General features: G+C 42.1%; 1 protein-coding gene across 1 annotated transcript in view; it reads left to right on the forward strand.

Moving 5' to 3' along the window:
• Positions 1–5,732: 5,732 nt before the first annotated feature.
• Nrip1 (nuclear receptor interacting protein 1) overlaps positions 5,733–18,375 on the forward strand; it is a 67,109-nt gene continuing 54,466 nt past the window's right edge. The window contains exon 1 of the mRNA XM_059277149.1: positions 5,733–5,818. The gene's annotated coding sequence lies outside the window, so the exon portion shown is untranslated. The remainder of the gene's footprint in view (positions 5,819–18,375) is intronic.

The raw sequence follows: 18,375 nt of genomic DNA on the forward strand, positions 1-18,375 counted from the left end.
GGTAAAGATTAGAAGTCCAAGGCCGGTGCTGTAAATGTCAGTTATGGAATATTGTACTTTCTTGGTTGGCTCATGGTTTTAACCGTCAACTGTTTTATAATGGGGGTAACCGCTGTTTATGGAGTTGCTTTCAGAATGGGTGGGTGAGCAGGTGAGGTAGGAAGGGGAAATACTTCCCAGGCAAAATGTGTTTTAGCATACTCTTTTGCAGGTGCTTCTAATTGTACCGAGTGCCTTTGACCTCTCCTTTACAGTTTGTGTTATGTTGTTCTTTTGTGTGACCTGAGCAACATTGTCGCTCCAGGATTGCCCTTTGCTTATAGGATTGATAGACATCTTTATTTAGGCCCCTCTTTCTCAAGCAGGTGGATGGTTTAGTCCCCTCTCATTATATGCGTTTTACAAGGTGGAAAAGGAAGGGAAAAAAATGAAAGGAATCCACACAAGTGTGTACATCATCGTACACACACACACACACACACACACACACACACACACACACACACTGTTTTGCGTCAGGAATGTACGGTCATGGAGAATCGAAAGGCTCAGGAAAATGAAGTTATTGTACTCCAAGTTCCCCAGTGCACGTCAGGCCACGCACGGTGTTGTGGGAAAGCCACAGTGTTGCCAAGAGACCCCACGAGGAGCTAGGGAGGAGCCTGGGCTTTGGCCTTTATTGGAATTTCCATAGGACAAGCAACGTAGGGCTGGACAAAGTAACCAAGTTCAAGACTAGATAGTTTTAGTAAACATTGGTTAGATACTAATGAGCTACGTCTTCATATATGTACCAGTATAGTAGCTGGTATTACATAGTAGCTCTGAATTAGCTATAGATAAATAACTAATAGACAGGAACAGCCTTAGTTTGCTTCAGCTTGTGAAGAAAGCAGAAAAATATTGCCTCCTAGATTGTGGGGCCAAAATGAAAGGGGTGTGATCTGGATTGATCACTGTGCATATCAGAGGTATGCTGGGATGGAGTCCTTTGCTGCTCCAAGGGGGCAGACTTTAAGATAAAAAGATCATTAAGATGTTGAAACATCATGATATACAGAAAATGAAAAGTAAAATGTGTAGACTGTGTGTACACATGCTTCATGGGTGGAGTTTCTTACAGTCATCTGAGGAGGAATAGAAAATCTCTGCTTCTTCACCTTTGCTCTTTGAAGAGAAGGGTCAGAACTTTAACTATGTCATAGACACAGCCCACTTCAACTGATGCTTCTTCATAAAGAACATGGGGAAGAATGCGTACTTAAATTGCATTTCTAAATACACTCCAATACCATGAGATCACTTTGATCTCATATTACTTTTCATTTTGTGTGATTTTTTTTTCAGAAAGCTCTGTGATATTGTGAATATAGTTGGATGTCAGTTTAAGATTATTTAACAATATACAGTGATTAAACTATGATTGTAAAAATTGGCATCTACATCTTCTAATGTCCAAGGAATGGAAAAATCCTGACTTTATGTGGATGCTTTAGAACTTAGGATAATGTTATCATAATTGACGTGCTGAGGAGCTTAAATCACTGTCTCATGAGATGGACTGTGAGAAGTGTGCAGAGAAACAAGATGGCCTTTCTATCAGAAGCTAATATTCCATCCGAGGTGTTAGTTGAAATAAAAAAAGGTAACCAAGAACACTGGGAACAATGCTGGAAATTTCTGTCCAGCCTCATCCTTTCCAATAAAGAATACAAACCAGAAGTCCTTTTTACAAAGCTACAAATTGTCTGACCTTGAATTGTATTTCAAAACTAAGCTCATCCAAAGTGAATCAATTTATAGATATAAATGAAGCCTTTTAATTTATTATTTTAAAAGGATAAGGTGGCGGGGGCAGGGAGAAGGCTTGAAGGGCTTACTGTGTGAGCATGAACATTTGGAATTAGAGCCACCGATCCTGCAGGCTTAACACTTGGGATGTGGAGGCATCAGCATCCATGGTGTTCAAGGACCAGTCAGACTTGCTGGATGGGTGAGCTTCACGCTCAGTGAGAGAGAGACTCTGTCTCAAAAAATACTGTGGAGAGTAATAGAGGGAGACACCCAGCATCAACCTCTGACCTCCACGCACATAAGCACACAGAAAAATTTAAAAAATATGTGATCTCATGGTACTGGAGTATATTTAGAAACGTAATAGTAAGTACGCATTCACCCCCATGTTCTTTGGGTTGAAGTGGACTGGGCCTATGACATCAAGTCTGTCCCTTCAAGGCAGAGAGAGAAGGTGAAGACAGATTTTTGTAATGTCATTGTTTTTCTTTCCTTAAGTCATTTTTAAATTGCAAAAGGTTGGCTTGGGTGATATAATATAAAAGTGCTTGGTTAGTCAATTAAATATAGGAGATTTCCTGAGCGTAACAGACAGAAGCATCTTGGGAGAATTTCCTGCGACATTATATTAAACCCCAAACAAGTGTTTGTTGCTGCCCATTGGTGTTAATATATGTATTTTTAAAGTATCTTACAGCCCATCTTTATAGTCTCCTTTCTTTTCTTTGATGACTTTGAGTGCTATGATATCTAATTGATTTTAGAATTGCATTCTGTTACAGTAGAGGAACTGTTTTGTGTGGCTGTTGTTCTAGAATGTTTTGATATGTTCTGGAATGTTGAAGGGCACTCCTTGTGCCCTGTCATCTATGGTAGTGGATTTCTTTCATTTGATGGTATTTCCTCTCTTTTATTAATGTGGTGTTATTGGCCTTGAGACATGGGAAGCACAGGCCTCTAGTCAGTTGGTGGAACATATGCTTGTTCCACTTATTAAAAATGAAACAGAAACTCTTGGCTTCCTTTTTTCTTTCTTCTTTTTCTTTTTTTTCCCATTGGGGATGGAAAGGTCTTGTGTATGTTATGCAAGCATTCTACCACTAAGCTACAGTCCTAGCCTCATAGATGCTTTTTTTTTTTAAAGAAAAAAGAACATCTTAATTAAAGTATACCTACATCAATTTTCCCCTTTGTTTCCCAACCCCTCCTATGGAACCCTCACTTGCTCCCGTTCAAGTTCATGACCTTTTTTTCTTTAGTTGTCATCGTTATGTATGTCTATAAATGCACAAGCATATATAAACAACCTGCTGAGTCTCTTTCCTGTTGCTTGTACATATATGATTTCAGATGTGACCCCTTGCTATTGGATAACCAATTAGGAGACTCATCCCTGGGGAAGACTAGTCCTCTGGCTCTTAGCGTTTCTTAGTTAGCTATAGTTCTTTGTCTAAGGGTAGGGCCCTGTAAAATTCCCCTCTTCCATGTTAACGTGGTCACTGGTGTTGTCACCATTCAGATCATATTTCGGCAGTCGTATTGTTGAGGAGTCGTGTGTGAAGCTGCCCTGTCATTTAGCAGATCCAATCTCACAGGAGACTTGCTGGCTTTTATAATGTTTCAGCTCCCCTCTTCCATAATGTTCCCTGAGCTTTAGGTGAGGGGGTTGTCTTGTAAACGTGTCAATTAGGAAAACAATTATAAATGAAGGGTGTTTTATGTATTTTAAAGAGTTAGTATTTTAATATACATAACATCTTTTGTTTGTATTTTTTTCCTTAAACTATATAGATTATTTTTAGTTTCCAGAAGTTTGTGGGATGGTAGAAAATAATAGCTGTATTATGTATTTTGGTTTTTTAAATGTTGCCAAAGTGTATGGAATTATTCTTTGCCTCTATTTAGGCAGGCGAATTTTAGTAAGAAAGCCATGGTATGTGACAGACTTAGCCAAACATATTCTTATTGCTTTGTATATGTTTATAAAATCATTGAGTTTATGTGTGTGCACACAGATGTCTGCACCTGTTGATTGCACTAAGCATTTGATGTCTCCTAATGAGGGGTGGAGAAGGGGCTTCCACTCGGTTTGAAGTGGATCATTTCTCCGAGGTGAATTGCATACATTCTACATTTTGTATTCTGTGACCTTGCAGTCATGACTTCAGCCCAGAATAGTTTCAAAGTCATGTAAATGAATGCAATTAAGGTATTGCTTATCATCTTACATAGTTCAGATGGAACCTCACTGGGTAGAGAGGTTTGCTGCCTTATGAGGAAGGTCAGAATAAGGTTAAATTTTATTACATAAAATGATACAGCAATGTTTTTATTTAGCCGATGAAAAACTAGTGTCATAATAGAAGAATCATAATTTTTTTTTTCCTTTCTCTAATTGTCTGGATGCCTTCATCAGGTTTTTGTTTTTGGTTGGTTGGAGTTTTCTTTTTGTTTGTTTTGTTGTTTGCTTGACTATTTCTCTCTATAAATAAACTCTTTTAAGGAGCTGCCTTTTGTCTACTTGTACAAGACATGGACCACCATACTCAGACTTATAATTGTAGGTGTCTTTGACTAACACATATAAGCTGGCATCTTGGATGTTGATGGGAGGTGGCTCTGGGCTTGCTAGCGGATGTCCTTGGAGAACTTGTGACTTGACAGTTGGCCCAGAACTTCCAGGCTGTAGGAATTAAGAGTCCCACCACATGGATAGGCAGTTGTGGGGTGGAGGGAGCTCTGTTGTAGACACTGGGGGCTGTACTGAGAGCGAGCTGAAAGTGAGTGTGAATGTGGCGATGTGAGATGTAATGGTTACTAGCTGGCTTGGTTAGCCCAGGAAAGCACCGCATCAAGAAATTTGGTGTCTGTGTATGATTCTAAGGAGACTGAGAGATACTAGCAAAATGAAGATGAACTAGCTGCTTCATTTTGATTTTGATAGGTTCCTGTTCTGGTGTACGGATTGATTTTTAGTTATAGCTGTGATCCTGGAGAACTGATCATAAGTTATGGATTAGACACTGAAGAGGTCAACAGTGTAAACTGGGAGTCCAGTGGAACCAGTGCTACAGTGAGATCAGGGTGTGTCTATCAAACTTTCCCTTTCTCTGGCTGACTGCATTGTTTGCTGGCCCATTGATCAGCAGAACATTTTCAAAGCCAATGACTGTTCCAGTGGAGGCCATGTCTCTGCTGGCCAAATGCTTCCAGCAGCCAAGCATATCCAGCTTGTCACCTTTGGGCTGCCTGCACCCCAAGATAGTTATGAATAGAGCCCAACACAAAATCTCAACTACTTGAAACACAGAGAGAAAGAGAAAGGCGAGTGGGTGGGGAAGAAGGGAGGGAGGGAGGGAGGGAGGAAGGGAGGGAGGGAGGGAGGGAGGGAGGGAGGGAGGGAGGGAAGGAGGGAGACTCAGTTGTGCAGTTCTTGAAATTGACCTTGTTGAGCTGGGATCTCAAAAGGCTGGCCACACCTGCAACTCTCTCTTTGTCACTGTCGTTTGGCTTTGAGGATGGATCTAATTTGAGTTTAACTTCCTGTTCCTGCTGGGAGAGAAGCAGTGAGGTGTTTTAAACTCCTCAATGAATGTCAAAAACTGCCCATGTGCTTTCTCCCAGAAATCCTCCCATGGCCCCAATTCCTCTGTATCCTCAACATTAACTTCTCACACCCTGGAGAGCAGGGGCCAGTCTACTGTTAGTGTGAAGACGGGTGGTGTCTTTTTGCAAGTAATTCTATAAGGCAGGTAGTTTAATTAGATGTGGTCCGCAGCCGCACTCAAGGAAAACATGCGTGCGTGAGAATCCCCCACAGCACATTTATTTGTTGCTTCTCTGAGACAGCTTATTTTAGGCCATTGTTCATAGCCCATTTTCAAACACATTATTGAAACCATTACAAGCACTCAAAGTAACACATGTCTCTCTTTCTTTCAGGAGCGTGTGGATTGCGAGCTACTGCAGAACTCTGTTCTCAGGACCCATTATTTTAAACATTTGGGAGAAACACATCCAAAAGGTATTGTACTTTGTCTCACTGATCCATTTTGAAAAGAAATTGCTTATAGTCAAGCCTTTCAGTGATAGGAATATGAGACTATTATGTTTTATTCTGTTATTTTCCTTAACTTTGATCTGTTGATAAACTTCCATCCCATCCGGCCCCATTATTTCTTGGCTTGTTGTGATGCAGTAGATTATGATGGCTAAGATGGGTTAGAGCAAAACCACTTGCATCCTTATGGATAGGGAGCAGGTGTGAGGTGGGGGTTGGGTGGGGGGGATGGGAATAGCAACAAGATACACCCTTTGAGGAAGCCGTAGCTGTAGCAACCTGCTTCTTCTAACCAGGCCCATCCTCTTAATCACATTCAGTCATGAATTCATCAAAGGTTGAATCTGTTGATGAAGTTAATACTCTCACGATCCAGTCCCCTCTCAAAAGCCCCAAGAGCTGGAACAAACCTTTAACGAATGAATCTTCTTGGGGATCACTTGGTAGCCAAACCCCAATGAAAAGCTTTCCTTCTTAACGACCTGTCTCCTACTTCTTCTGTCTTAATGTGTCTCCTTTAAACAACATTGCTAGCTCTCTTGCTTGAAATAGCAATAGATCATGGAAGACTACATTAATATAATTGATAATATAAAGTATCTGTTAAGGTTACAATGAATAATGAGCTGTTAAACTGTGTGATCACTAACTGAATATTCATGGTCTACATTCATGTGAAACAGCAAATACCAGTTTTAGAAATTATCTTAATCAGTTCCCAAGCAGTATGAATACTGAGGACAGGGTGAATATTGCTTTGTTTCCCAGAATATGGGAAATCTTCATTTTGAGATGTTTTGCTCTGAAAAATTCTTAGAATTTTTATTATTTTGGGGGGAAATTTTATGTGCTTAGAAATCTTGGAGTTTTAAGGAATTTGGAATCATTTTTATTAGACAAAGATAAGAAATAACTATGATAATTACACACTTAAAGGTAGAAGCATTCAAGTGTAATGATAAAGAGAATTGTTCCACTTTTATGAAATTGTTCCTCATTTATGAAAAATGTATCATTATCTCAGAAGAAGAGTGTATGATGAGCGCTGAACTGGATGCCACTATTAAAGAGAAACTCAGCATTGCACTGAAGTATTAAGTGGACAACCCCTTTTATAAATTCAGAATAGGAATTGTTTTGAAGTACTTTCTTTGAAGACACAATATATGAGGCTCCTTTTTAAAAACTGCTCACTTCCAAGACGTTCCTTCACCGAAGCGTAACTTTATCCCGTGAGGGAGCCATCCTTCCTCGGGAGCTCTGTGAAAGTGTGTGTCTCAGGCGTCACGCTCCGCGCGCGCGCGCGCGTGTGTTCAAGTTTCTTCTAGGCAGTGTGCAAAGCAGCCTTCTGGCACTTGTAGGAAGTCACATATGACTGAAATTCCATCTGGTGAGCACAGGACGTCCCTTCCTTGTCCTTCTAGCCATTTACTAGCTCGGCCTCTTGTCATCCTGGTCACTTAGATGTCAAGCGGTGATTATCATTGGAACTTCACTTGTATGCCAGAATGATATGGAACAAACACAATCCCCCGTTTCTGTGGTGGATGGGCCCCAGCCCAGAAGATCACTGAACATTAGTTCTGATTCTGTGTACTGGCTTCCCCTGTACATGCACCAGGGCAGTGCCTTTCTCTTAATTAAGCCTTCCTGGTACCCATGACTTTTGCAGTATAAAGTGTTACAGCAAAACTAACACAATTTTTTTTCACGGTTTCACGGGTAGATGTGTTCTTCCCCAACACCACTGTGGCAACCTCAATATGAGTTGTTTTCTTATTAAGTAAATAACTCTTACTTTTTTACTAAAGGAAGGACTTTATGGTTCCTTTGACGTACAAAGGACCATTATTAAGTAAATAATGTGATACTCTGACGGTGACTCTGATAGCAAGTGGTTTCCTGACTAGCGGGCGGGTAGCATATACAAAGTGGATATGCTGGACAAAGGGATTTTCACCTGTGGAAAGAGACTGGGAGTTCATCGTGTTCCTCAGCTGTGTGTAGTTTAAGACCTAGGAATCCTGTATCTCAACTTTTCCAACTAATAGATTAGACTATAGTTGAGCGTAGAAAACTGAATCCACAGGAAGGGAACCTCTGATTTGTTCTAGGACCTTACATGAAAATCCACAGATGCTCACATCTCTTATAAAGTGCTATAGCATTTGCACAGAACCCACTTCATTCTTACTATATTTTAAATCGCCCCTATAGTATACCCAATACAAATAAATGGCGGGTAAATAGCTGTGCAAGATACAGTGTAGAGAAGACTGTCACAGTTATTATTATGCCATTATTAATATTATATATTATATAATAATAATGTCATTACTCTCTAAACTATATTGGGGTCAGAACAATCTGTACATTCTCAGGAGAATAGGCTATCTCCGACTAAATATTTTCCATCCAATTGTCTAAATCCACAGATGCAAAACCTTTATATACAGGGATGGGAGCATCCACGGTATTTCTCTTGGACCTGTGTAGACATGTGGGGTAACCACATCACAGCCATATTTAATTTAGTTGCATGGCGAATGCTGGCCTTAAGGGCCTAAGAGTTTCATTAACTTTATATAGACTCTTCATTGACCTTTTCTTAAGTTTCCTGATAGGTAAACTGAGACTACATCACTGGACCACTGTGAGAAATGAACAAGGAGACAGAGTGTGTTGTCTTCAGCGTACTGTTAGAGAAAGAGAAAATGCATCGAATACTGTTGGTAACTTGACATTTTAGGCGATCCTTGTGACTCAGTTGCACATCCTTCTAAATCAGGACTTGTCATTCTACGCGTCAGCTTCTCTTTCTTTTCTCGTACTTTCAAGGGTTGTCCCAACCCCACCTGCTCCATGCTTTTTAATTCCTTTCGAGTTTGAACCTGTAAGGGTCTGCCTACCGCTGACAGATCCTGATTCCTCAGCCGTCCTCAGGCCCGCTTGCTCATTGTGTGTGCAGTGTGCAAGCCAGCCCCCCCCCCCCTTTCATTTTGGCGAACATCTCTATGGCACAGAGCTAGAGACGGCAGTTTCTTGAGTTCGAGCTGTAAAACAAAGCGCTATGTTGGAAACAAAGATGATTTTCGTTTTTTTCCTCTCAGGAAATAGTTTCCAGGTAAATAATTAGTAAAATCGCATCTGGATTTGATTTGCCTCTCGTGGTAGGTTGCAGGTTTTCAAAGTGATGTCTTCTGACATATCCAGGTTAAAAGACGTCTTTCTGTGTAAAGGGTGAGTTTGGAAGTTGGCTTACCGCACATGGAGCTGCTTCAAAACACATGCCCTGAACTACTGTTTGCTTTCTTATAGGGTTATAGTTTTGCTGACTGCAACAAAAAGAAAGGCCCTCTAGTTCTTACTGGGTCAAGATGTATTTTAAAATATCAACATTTTTTTTCAGGATTTTTTTTCTTTTCTTTTTTCATACTTACAAAAAGTCTTGGAGACTTTCCTGCAAAAATTTTAACCAGCTTTATCCCAGTAAGGAAACTCCAGAGTGTGTGTTTTCCCTGGTTAAGTCTGGCTCTTCAAGGACTTGGGTGTATATATTTGTGCCTGTGGCAGAGTTCTTGGTACAGAACACAGTAGTTTGTGAGTAGGTCATCAGTCTATGATGAAATGAATAAGTGGGAGACTGGCTGACCCAGGCTATTTGGGTGGGACAATATGGAGGGTTTTATTTATTTTTATTTATATTTATTTTATTTATTTATTTATTTTATTTTTTATTTATTTGTGTTTTATTTGTAAAAATTATAAATATTTTTATTTATTTATTTCTGTGTGACTTGCATTACAAAACCAAAGTGGCTCATGTTCAAATCCTAGCTCTACCTCTTACCTACAAGTTCCTCAGATTTGCTGAGCCCTGTCCTGACACTTGGTTACTGTCTACTTTACAGTTAAATGAGGCCGTGTCTGACTGTTGGCAAATGATCGATCCTGTCCTGGTTAGGGTGACTATTGCTGCGATGAGAACACCATGACCGAAGCAACCTGGGGAGAAACGCTTGGTTTGGCTTACACTTCCACATCATCTCATCGAAGGAAGTCAGGACAGGAACTCAAGCAGGGCAGGAACCTGGAGGCAGGAGCTGATGCAGAAGCTGTGGAGGAGTGCTGCTTACAGGCTTGCTCCCCAGGGCTTCCTCAGTCTGCTTTCTTAAATGGAGTCAGTGACTGTTTTAAAAGGTGCTCTGCAGAATTATCTCCGTGTGTTTGTTTGCTCCCAGAGAATACGATGAGAAAATATTGATGGAAACATCTGCTTTAAATATTGGCCTTAAATATGTTTCCCTGTGCCACAATTAACCAAATATTTTTTTTAAAAGGACAGCCTAGGGTCAGTGAGATGACTCAGCAGGTAAATGCACTTGCCACAGAGGTGAATGACCTGAGTTCCACCCCTGGGACCACATTGTGGAACAAGAAAACTGACGCTTGTGACCTCCACATACATACCCACCTGCACATACACACACACAAATACATGAATAAAATAGCATCAAATAACTGTAAAATGTAATCAAATATCTATTAAAATGAGGACTAATAAAATATTGTTAACTAATCATAATACATAAATAAAACAGAATCAAATAACTATAAAATATAGTCAAATAGTTATTAAAAATGAATGCTAGTAAAATATTGTTAACTAATTTACAGATACCATAAATGTAGGGTTAAGTTGAACCTATAGTAAATCTTTTTTTTTTTTTTTTGGTTTTTCGAGACAGGGTTTCTCTGTGTAGCCTTGTGCCTTTCCTGGAACTCACCTGGTAGCCCAGGCTGGCCTCGAACTCACAGAGATCCGCCTGGCTCTGCCTCCCGAGTGCTGGGATTAAAGGCGTGCGCCACCACCACCTGGCTAGTAAATCTTTTTTAACATTGCCTCTTTTGATTCAATTATGTCTAGAGTAATTTCTTTTGCTAGTATAAGAATTATATAAATTTGTGAGAGTTTTCTCACATTGTGGTGCTTAGGTTATTGTACTGAGACCTGTTAAACCTTAGTTTAAACCGATGAAGTGTGGGCTTTGAAGCTAACTAAAGGTTTGGCTTTGAATTAAAGATCGAAGGGCTTTTTGACTCCACCTGGCTTTTACCCACTCTTCCCACCACGTATCCAGTCCAGGATTTCTTTGGGATGAAGGGTGGCCTGTGTGGTGAAGGGCAATGCCCTCCAATTGCCTTCTAAGGAGTATGCGCACACACGGAGAACATAATGGTCTCTTTTAGCTTTGCTTAATTCGTCATCGCTTTCGTATATTTGGCCTTGAGACCCTTCCCTCCTATGTTCTTACCACACAATGTTCCCCATCTCCTTTCCTCTCCTTTGGACGAACATTTACCATTCTGCAGACTGTTTTAGGCCCATAGCGATTTGAGCATGATTTTGTTACGTTAAATAATATATGTGGATGGCCTCTGCTCTGGTCACGCTTGTTTTCAGTTCTGTGTTTGTTTGTTTGTTTGTTTGTTTTTTACTTTTTGATGTAAGGTCTCACTGCATAGTCTTGACCGGCCTGGTACTTGCTATGTAGTCCAGGCTGCCTTGAACTCACAGAGATTCACCTGCCTCAGCCTCCTGAGTGCTAGGATTAAAGGCATGCACCACCATGCTCAGCTAATTTTCGGTTCTTAGGACCATAAACATCATAGGGACATTCATAATAGTACGATAAGAAAATGGATTCATGTTAATAAATGTCTTGCTTTCCTTGTCTTGGGTCGTGTTCTGTTGGCATGCTTCGTAACAAAAGTTAGTTAAAAAGCCCACGTCCATCAGATGAATGTATCTACTTTTTAATTTGATCTAGCACATTATAGGAACCTGCATAATTGACAAATGTTTCTGTGCTAACTATGATGCATGCTGTTGAAGTCCTTCTTAGACGCAGCTGCGGTAGTGAGTGGTCCTCACCCCACACATGGAAACTGTGGGCAGTTAGTTTCCAGGATGATGGAGCCCGGTGCTTTCCCTCTTGATAACTGCCACATTGACTGTCTCAGCTGGGAAACTCTTCATCATTCAAAATGCCCATTCTCCTATGCTGTCTGCTTGTTATTTAAGAATGAGAAAACAATTCCCAGTAAACTCGAGGGGCAAAGTCTCATTATCGACTCATACTATGACCTTTATGATCAGAGAAAACATTACTTGTCAATCATAGGTAGCTCGACATAGTTGGATTTAATTGGATTCACCTCCCGAGAAAAGGTGCCCGATTTTGGCCAGCTAGTCGGGGAGGGACACCAGTGTTTCACAGTGGAGACTGCAGTTTGGTTGGTTTCCAGAATCTGTCTTGTGTGATCACAAAATGCCATCGTGTTTAGGCAATGACCCTTTATTCTAGTTCTTTTAGCCTGTGAGGATAGAGAACTCCAAAGCGAAAAGCTTTGCTGCTTTCCCAGAGCGTGCCTGAGGTTGGTGAGACAGATAAAGCCATTCAACCTTATGGTGCCTTCTTAAATGCTAAGTAGAAATTGAAGAAGAGGATGCAGCACGGAAGACCTAGAGGACGGCAAGTGTAAGTGCGGATTGTGTTCATCTCGCCCACGTGAAGGCTGAGACGTGGAAGGTGGAGATGGCTCTGGGTGGGAGCATTGCCGTCAGGAGCCACGTGGCCGCTGTGGATGAGTGAGGAGGAGTCACAGGGGATGAGTTGGGAGGGAAAGGAAGATGTTAGACAGTTTGCAGCAGCAGAGTGACCCGATATAGCATCTTAATGGATCATTTTCACAGCAGTGTAAAACCATAAATAAACCTACTGTACGCATTTGCAAAAAAAAAAAATCCAGTGTAAACAAGAAAGAAAGAAGCTTTATAGGGGAGTAAGTAGTCTGTGTTCCATTTAATAAGTGGAAACAATGAAAGTACCTTTAAAGTAGTCAATGCATTTGGATGTTGAATGTAGATCTGGGGCCTATTTTTATTCTAGTCTTAAAAATCACGTACTAAATGTATTTATTTGAATCAGTGCCTCATTTTTGAAGGCACAAACCTAGTAATAGACATAGTAGTTTTTAATACCTCTCAGAACCAGCAGTATGGATTGTTTTTACATCCTTTTCCTCAGCAATGTGATGCAGTAAACCTTCCAAAGTATATACAGATAAAATCCCCACCCAGCTTTTCCTAGGTGTCGTTTAACAGTTTTCTCTGAGATTGAAACGTTCGATCCTACCCTGAAGCTCCCTAGACAGGAAGGTAAACAATTCAGAATAGCTTCAGGAAGTCCCTAAAACTGACCAGACTCACTAGGCCCCTTTCTGCCAAAGTAAGCCATAAAAGCTGAGAATCCCTCAGACAAGCCAAGCTACAAAGAAGATTCTGAGACCCTTAAAGAAACAGAAGCCAGCCAAGCTTCCTGGAAGAGGTTTAGACCAACTGAGTGTAGGATAACCGGGCCAGGGAAAGAACACCCTGACCCTGAATTGACCCTGAGACCATGGCTAAGGAAAGAATACCCTGACCCTGACTTGACCCTGAGACCAGGCCTAAGGAAAGAACACCCTGACCTGACCTCAGGCCGGAGACATAGAGCTCTGAGACTTGGAAATACCTACACCCTTGACGCGGACTCAGGGTTAACAGGTAATGTTTCCTATAGTAGGATACTTTCCCACTAAGCTCACGGCGCATGATCCAAAAACCCTATAAAAGCCTCACCCTCTGTTCATACCTATGTTGTCTCTCTTCTGATTCAGAGGCAGCCAGTATTCTGTTCTCCCCAATAAATCTCTTATTTTGTGCTTGGTTTGATTTTGTGGTATTCTTGGCTCCTGTGTCAAGATGCTCTTGCACTGGAAAAAAAACCTTACATCGAGGCACCTAGAAAGGACACTCTCCAACCTGTTAAGCTGCCTGCAGGCTGTGCAGTGTGTTCCAGGTTCTCAGCTTTGTGAGCTGTCACTCAGTATTGGCATGGGCCTTGGTAAAGCAGCTGTCTTTGAGTCATTTCTGCTTCTGTAAGTCACCCTTCACCCATATACTCCCACGAATAACCCCGATAAGACTCACTGGTTCGCCAAGTTGAACTTTGGTGGTATCTGTACTTTGCTCTGTCATGGGATCCCAGTCTCTATCTGGAGTGAGTAGACCTGCGGCGTGTTGTGTCACCTCAGGGAATGCTTTGTCACGCATCATAATTGGCACCAGAACAGGGACGTAGCAGAACCAAAGATGAGTTGGGAGGAATGAGTAGTGGATGGTGCTGGCTATGGGGTAGCATGGCATGTGACCAAGGTCAGGCAGCCTGAGGGGAGAGCATCCGTGGAAGAAATTCTGGCAGTTTTCTTTTCCTGTGTGGTGTGTGTTAATGTGCTTTTGTGCTGTGAAAGGGGTTGCGTGGTTCTTGCTATGTGTAGCGAGACCTGCAAGTAAAGCTAAGCCATCAGGATTAGGAGTGTCTGTGGGAGGAATCCGAGGAGGGCAGCCTTTGTCTCTGTGGTGGTATGCCCGCTGGTGAGTGGGGTCTACCACATGAATATGGAGGTACCCTGGAAACTGTTAAAGGTTTGGAGAAAATTTTGCAGTCTTCAGGTGTAGTGCGCAAGGGTGGGGCTCAGCAACGAGCAGTAGCAAAAGTTGCCTGGCCGGATGTTGTGTGTGGTTCGGAATGGCCCCAGGAGGCGGCCAAGCTGACCTTGTTTGTGTAGAGGAACAATTGCAGTAAGAAAGGGAGATGTGGCGAGCATCCTTCTTGGTAGCTTCTGAGCTGGCAAGTGAATTAGATGAAACCTCTTTTTATCTAAGAGACAGCTGGTTCAAAAAAAAACAAAAACAAAAGATACCCCTCAGGCTCATCCTTCAGTAGAAAAAGTGGGGACACCTGTGGTCTAGTGTTCAGAGGGGGGCCTTTATGATGGCCCAGAGTAAGAAACGAGTGTGATCAGGAAATACTCAGCCCTTGCGCTGTTGGAACTGGGGAAGACTTTTCAACAAGCAATAAAAGCATGTTACAGTCTAGCTAGTGAGGCTGTTGGCCACAGGAGCAGACGGGATCACCCTGACTGCTGTGGAGGCAGAAAAACAAGAGTAATATTATATTATATATAAATATATATTATATTATATTATATTATATTATATTATATTATATTATATTATATTATATTATATTATATTATATATAAATAATAATATATATTATTATTATAATATATTATAATATAACATTCCATTCTCTCTCAAGACAAAAGCTGTATAATCTTGAGACAATATGTGGGAAATCAGTGCCTGATGGACTGGCTTATTAAATCCATTAGGAGTACTGGGTTATTTCCATCTGAGGTACCTACAAATAGCGGGGGCTGGAGGTTCGTAGAGGAAGGCCAGATGCTAGTGAGGAACCAGGACTAAGAGAAGCTGTGTTTGAATAAGAGAAGCTGTGTTGGAGCACTGAGCCATATAGAAGAAGGCTGACAGAGCAATTAAAGGAAAGGGGATCCAGCAGGGAGCTGGAGGCTGGCGTTGAGGGTTGGCGGCTTCGCTGGGTCTCTTGGTGGGACAAGATCTTCATGAAGCAGGAATGGCTTTGACAGATCTCAGGAACTTAGACCAACATGGAAAGAGAGTTGGTAAAGTGAGAGAGCATCCAAGGAGAGATAAGGAAAAGGTAAAACAAGAGAAAGGTCTGTCTGGATGACTGGAAGACAAATGTGATGGTTTGTTTCAAGCTAGAGTTCATGAGGGAAAAAAAATGACAAAAAGCCAAATTGTGTGCTAAGAGCTGCTGGGAGGCTTGGAAGCCTGAGGAACAGTTCATGGAGGACACCGATGATAAAACAGTATGGGTGAAAATGATTAAGCCTGTTCCAGGAGTGGGTATGTATCCACCCAGAGTAAGGGAGGCTACATTTCCCTCCAATAAGAGGGTATGCTGGGGTGGAGATGGTTTGTGGATCCAGAAGCTCCCTAACAGCCAAGTATGGTGAATGCAGAGGCAACAGCTTCAGCCATAGCCTCTGTGCTAACCCAGGACCGCTCTGACCCAGGGAGCCAGCAAGCACAACAGGGCAGAGCAGGGCCCTCTTCCTGCCTTGGCCCTGAGGAGGTCTGAGCAAATTAAGTCACACCCTTGAAGTTCATCATGTGTGGGGCTGGGGGGGGGGTGACCTCCATGGAAGAGCTCCAGGATCTGGAAATGTAATGGCTCAAGAGAGAATGACTGAGGGTTCCAGGGAGCTAATTAAGTTAGTGCCTCCAATCCAACTTTGATCTGTGGAGGAAGCAAATAATGAAAGTGGATTATACCTTTCTCTGCTGTATTAGAACTTGCAGTGTTTGACTTTAGTGTAATCTTAGTTGTGAGACCCTGGGGTCACCTGACACTTGCTCAGAACAGATGACAACAGACTTTCAGAGTGCTTCGCCAAGGCTATCCTTGTAACCCCCCTATTTGTCATGGGATGGCGGTTCAGGACGTTGTCTTGTCTGACCCAGCCTTTGGAAAAAGGTTTTGTTGTATAGATGACGTAGATAACCTCTGAGTATTTCCCCAATTTGGAAAGCCTTTGGAGAGGCAACCAGGTGCGACGGTGTGCCCACCTACCTCAGAACCCTATGGGACTGGGCTAATTAAGAATAAAAAAAAAAAATCCAAGAGGTACCCTACCTGGGTGGAAAAGGACACTCCCAGAAGCCATAAGGTTATTGAATGAAAACCTTGGTGCCAGGGATGGGTTACCTCCCTGTGAACTCTTGGTCAGGGAAGTCCCTGAAGCCCCCCTAAACCTCAAAGGTTATTGCTACTCTTGTGGTTATATGCCAAAATGAAATGGCGAGCCCTATTGCTGAGGACAGCGCATGCGCTTGCCGTGAGCTCCAGGCCGTGAAGAAATTAAGCTGGGACTGACCCTGGAGGCTGGCTTTCATAGTGGCAGAAGCCGCCATGCAGACTGCTGGTGGAAAACTGTCACCAACATTCCTGTGTCGGCTGTGGACCCTGCGTGCTAAAATACCACATGCCAGGCAGGAAGTGCCTGCTTGTGCAATCATGACTCGGCTCTCAAGGGTAAGACCAATAGCCTTCTCTGGAATTTAAGGCCTGTTCTACAAGAAGGAGTTCACCATGTCTGGAACTGTAAGCCAGGATAAAACCCTGTGCCCAGAGAGGTCATAGAACCCAGCAGAAAAACAACTTTTTTTTTTTTTTTTTTTGGTAAATGTGTGTTTCCACCCATAGATCACTTGTGGTTGTCAGCCTCGCCACATAACCACTGGTGAGGCTTCTGAGATCGTGTGACTGTTACTGGGGCACGGTAGCCTATTTCTTAGCCATAGGTGGACATCGGTAGTCACCCCCCACCCCAAGGCTCAGAGTAAGCAGCAAAAGCTCAGAGTCGCTTTCAGACAAGCCAAGCTACGAAGAAGACTCGTAGACCCTGGGAGAAGCAGAAACCAGCCGAGCTGTCTGGAGGAGGTTTAGACCAACTGATGAGTGTGTTGTGTCTCCCCAGGAAAAGTTTTGTCACACAACACTATAGTATGGTTCACGGTCAACTTAGAATTCGATGCAAATGAAAGCTATCAGGGTGAATCAGTGCTGTGTCGCCATGGGATGTTGAAATGAGTGGCTTTTCTTCCCTTTTTTTCGGAAGAGGTGTTAGTCAAGATGTCAGATTACTGCACTTATTTGAACTAGACGAGGACAGTAGCTAAAAACTTCAGTGTGCACATTCCGTGACCTGCTCAGAGCATTTCAAAGTACCTTTCACATGATAGATACTGTGGAAATATTTAAATAGAAAACTTGATCTAGAACATTATTATCATTTTTTATTTAAATTTTTAAAAATAATAATAGGTTTCCTACAATAGTTTTCCTTGAGTGATAGGCCCCAACCCTGAAGCAATGCCATTGGGAACATTGGATTTAATTGCTTTGGGGCTAAAAGCAGACTATAAGGAATATAAGGAATTCTTTGTTGGGCAAATACTTTACTTTGCTATGAAGGATGAATGAGGCTTTTCTCATGACCCTTTTGCTCACCATGCCATATCTATGACTGGTGGCCTGTGTCATCAACTGGGGAGAGAAGGCTGTGAAGATCTGGGAGCTCCTGAAGAGCACTGGGTGACTCCCGTGACCATCTCCCATGAGATCCGCTGACATGAGCCACAAACTAGTAAGCCCTTGGATGCTTTTGAGACCTCAGCGCCTGATGATAATGAGTTACCCTCACTCTCAGATTAGTAAAGCTGTAAGCTTTCATCGGCAAGTCTGCTTTCATGTCCTTCTGAGTGTGTGCATCTCCTCCTATACTCCCCTGCTTTTATTATTCCCTCTTAATTAAGGAAAAATCTACTGCTGAGCACTTCGTGTGCCTATGTGAAAACTTTTGAGATACACACCCCAACAGCTCCTTCCCATGGTAGAGTTCCATTTGCCAAAACGCAGCGGCTCATTTTATGTTAATTATGGCTCTCTGTAAATGGGGATACACTTGATTGTTCTCGGTCAGGAGTGCTCCAGACTTCAGAGTTCATACCGTTCTCCAATATT

Source organism: Peromyscus eremicus, chromosome 12 (assembly GCF_949786415.1).
Source record: "Peromyscus eremicus chromosome 12, PerEre_H2_v1, whole genome shotgun sequence".
NCBI classification, from domain to species: domain Eukaryota; kingdom Metazoa; phylum Chordata; class Mammalia; order Rodentia; family Cricetidae; genus Peromyscus; species Peromyscus eremicus.